Source organism: Habropoda laboriosa, unplaced genomic scaffold, assembly GCF_001263275.1.
Source record: "Habropoda laboriosa isolate 0110345459 unplaced genomic scaffold, ASM126327v1 scaffold204, whole genome shotgun sequence".
NCBI lineage: Eukaryota > Metazoa > Arthropoda > Insecta > Hymenoptera > Apidae > Habropoda > Habropoda laboriosa.
The window spans coordinates 737691-741925 of NW_017100385.1; the positions used below are offsets into that span (position 1 = coordinate 737691).

General features: G+C 32.0%; 1 protein-coding gene across 1 annotated transcript in view; it reads left to right on the plus strand.

Annotated features, from left to right (window-relative positions):
- The window catches only part of LOC108575078 (probable serine/threonine-protein kinase DDB_G0267686), a 19779-nt gene that overhangs the window by 11504 nt on the left and 4040 nt on the right, over window positions 1-4235 (plus strand). The gene's annotated exons all lie outside the window — the stretch shown is intronic.

Here is a 4235-nt window from a genome sequence, read left to right on the forward strand (position 1 = left end):
TAAATCACGCATGAAAAAAAAAGGAAATGTGAGCTCTGTTGATGTTTTCCATTTTTGTTCAGCAATATAAACAGTACAGCTGGGGGTACAGCTTTCAGATGAGTAAATAAATTAAGATATTTAACGTATATAAAAATCATTAATGCGTGTTGGAATATACCTTGAAGAGAACATCATTCTGTACTTCGAACGAATCTTTAATATAATCTTCAATTGTGAACGTGATCCTTGTTTAATTTTGTATTATTCTCGATTATACAATTTCTTGTTTTATTTTTTCTTTTGTAAGGAATACGTATTACTAATACTAAACTATATATGATTCGTTGGAAAAGTATTAAAATCCACTTTTACCGTTAATTTCACGCATCTCATTTTACATATGCTTTTAAGACATATAGTATTAAGCATTTCGTATGTTTTGTTCTCCATAAGTACAGAAAATTCTACGTTGAAGCGAACAACTGTTATTGCAAATTTATACAAGCAACCAAACACGCGACTGATTCATTTTTAATCATAAGACATCGTTATAATTACATCACGCATTCACTGTGATAAATTACGATAATTTTATCTTTCCGTTAAGTGGATGATGGCTTCTTCAGGGTATCTCGTACCGACATGCAAGAAACTATTCAAAAATCAGGTGCTCCATCGCCTTAAAGTTAGTAGAGTGCAGCGTCAGCCTGTGCCATTGACCGGTTCAAATGGCCCACGACTGTCAACATTCGCGGAGAGATTTAGCACAGAAGTACTTGAAGGAAAAATAGGACCATAAATTGTGTATCATAGCGAGTGGCAGCTGTTGCTGTGAAATGATGTGTCACGTTCGGGCTATACACGATTTAAACGAATAATTCTCTTGTAACGAACGAGGAAGGGAAAAGGAGGGAAAAAGTGAGGTTATAGAAATATCAACGTGTAAGGCGATAAATATGTATATTATATACTATATTCTTTGTTTAATTTTTGCAAAAAACCAAATCGATAGTTGGATCGCCGATAACCAGAGAAACGTGCATGATTCTTTTGTTTTCATTTGTTTAAGCGTTTGTTAAACATAAATGAGAAAAGGAAAACACGTTTATTTCGTTCGAACAACAGGCTAATTGCATTTATATCCATGAACCTTGTAGCCTGTTCTGATATAATTATGAATATCTACAGTACCGGACAAAACTATAAATAATTTGATCGTAATAGTTCACTGAACATTTTAAGCATTCCTTATATTAATTAACAAAAAGTATGAATTTTCTTAAACGTTATTTTCTTATTTGCAGGACTGTATAAAAATTGTCTGAAAACTATTGAAAATAAGAAGAGTATTGCAACGAAAATTGAAGCACCCGAAAATCTTATCGGACAAAATTACAACTTCTACGAAACTTATTACAATTCATATTGTAAATACAAATAGGAAAAAGGACTTACAATAAGAAAATTAATATTTTGAGATAGAACCATAAGGCATAGACTTAATTAAGTTTTAATCGGATTGGATTTAAATTTGATGACTGAGCTAGCTAGCTAAGAAGAGCAACCCGATTATCTTTGAACCATTTCATAACAATCTTTGCTTTATGTTTAAGATTATTTATCCTGCATAAACAACTATCTTGTTAGCATATTATGGCATACATGCTACATTACTTTTTCCATAAATTTTTTTTATATTCTACTTGATTTAATTTACCCTTGATTTGATACAGAGTACCTATTACATCAAAACTAAAACACTCCAGTATCATAACATTACCAGTTCCATACTTGACACAGCCTATCATGTATTTAGGATGAAATTTCGTGTTTGCTGGATGTCTGACAAAGCGAATTCGATCAATTAAATTTCGATTCGTTCCACTAGAGAACATTTTGCCATTTTGACATTCTTTATGTACTGCAATTCTTTCTTAAAGTCCACCTTCGTTCAAACGACGTTGCACCGTTCTATTTGAAATACAATTTAAAACATTCGCAACAGTTCGGACTTCGGATGCTGTTATGAATAGTTCCTTTTATAATATAATAATTAATCTTTGGTCGATTCTATAAGTGTTCGTTTAAGAATTATGCATTAAATTCAGTATAAAATTAACATTAGTCTTTCTGAACTTTTCTATCCTTTTTTGAACTTTTGGATGAATCGTTTGTAAACATTAAATACGTCTTTCCAATGCGTGCGGAAGGTCCATCCTTTATTTTCTCATAAATTTTTTAACTTTTGAACTGCTAGTTTAATGCACTTCGCTTTCGTTATTTTAAACAATTGTGACAACTGAACATGCATTCCACGTGACTTCTAAACAAATGATACCTATCAACTAGAGGAAGTTGTTATAGTTTTGTCCGATAGGATTTTCAGATATTTCAACTTCTGTCATAATACCTTTTTTATTCTAAATAATTTTTATACAATCTTGCAAACAGGAAAATAACGTTTAATAAAATCCATAGTTTTCGTTAATTAATACAAAAAATGTTAAAGAAACGTATGTTTGAAGAATTATTACGATCAAGTTGTTATAGTTTTGTACGGTACTGTATATGTTTCTCTCTTATAAAAAGGGCACAAAAAGAAGAAAAAAAAAAAGAATTCTAATCGGGCATAAATAAGAAGTTCCATGGAAAAACAAACGCATCGCTCCTGCACATCTCGTTCTCAGCCTATATTATTATTATATCTTCGATAATATATTAGAATTCGGTTGAACTGTTAAAACGTCGTTAAGATGTAAATTAATTTAACGAAAGAAAAAAAAAATGAAAGATAAACAAAAGAAAACAGAAATAGTTGATGTTATTCCCCGTCATTGAATTGTTATGCTTGTGAACGCATGTGTACCGACTAATTAATTCTACGTTAGACACCGTGCATGGTGAGAGATTTTACTCGATGATTTCTTGTTGTAACCTTCGGTTGCTTCACAAGTTCTGACGGTACCGTCTATGTAATTCACCAGGACCGTTTTTGCAGATTGAGGTAATTGTGTATGTTTAGGAGTGACGTGATTGTATCGTAATCTGTTATGAGTAACTTAAACATTTTTGGAAATAATGAAACTTCAAAAGATGGATCGATTGCCTTCATCCTTAAAAACCGTACTTGTTCTACCAATGGCGCTTAACAGTCGACGAGAGTTTCCAAAAATGTTTGTACGCATTTCGTGGATTATTTGCTCGAGAATAAAGAAAACTAAAAAAAAAAAACAAAAAACAAAAAAAACTTAAGTATCGGCGCAGGCGTGTTGATAATGTTCAAAGGGGCAAAATAAAAAAGGAAAAGAAACAAAGGATAATATAATGATTGAGAGTGAGGGAGAGAAAGGGAGAGAGAGAGAGAGAGTGAGAGAGAGAAGTGGTATCCGACGATCTCAGTGTTAGCCTTGTATCACTGTACAATTTGTTATTCAGTGTGAAACAGTTTTTCTGTGCTGTATATACGTATATTAATAACTATTAATTATTATTAACGGTTACAATGAAGCTATTCGATTAAACTATTAATTGTACTTGCTGATTATCGATAACGATTATATGGAGAAAGCAGAAGCTATTGCGAGTGCTTGTGCGTGTATAAAAAGAACAAAAAGAAAAAAAAAAAGAATGATATTGAATATTTTGTGTGTGTGGTTAAAGGCTGTGCTGCCCAGCTGGAACGAAAAACTGAAAAAAATGAATAATGAAGAGAGGATGTTGTTGCCAACGTTTAGTATGTTGCCAAAGTTTCCCCTTTTGTGGGTATAAAAACACAGTATAAAGTAATATTCGAGTTCCTTTATTTTATTGTTTTTTTCTTTTTCGTGTTGCGCGATGGAATTGGCTGGATGTCAATTAAAAAAAAAAAATATTCCAGAAGGAAAGATAAGCAAAAATGGAGGAATGTTATAATTACGATAACTCCTAAAAAAAAAGCTCGATAAGTTTATTTATGTATATTTTTTTATTGTAACCGCCGTATCCTATCATCTGTCATTTGGTTAGCGATTAATCGAATTAGAGCGTAGATAAGCATTGTGATAATAACGCACGCGTAAGAATAATCGAGTGACCGTTGTTTTTTTTTTCTCTGTCAGCTAAAAGGCCAAACCAAAAACAAAACAAAAGAAAAAACGAACAAAAAAAGCATGTATCAAAGAAAAACGTATTTTCGAATATTACTTGCATACTGTATTTTCGCCGGTGGTACGTATTCAGACGATAAATCGTTCAATGGAATGTAACGGAATGAC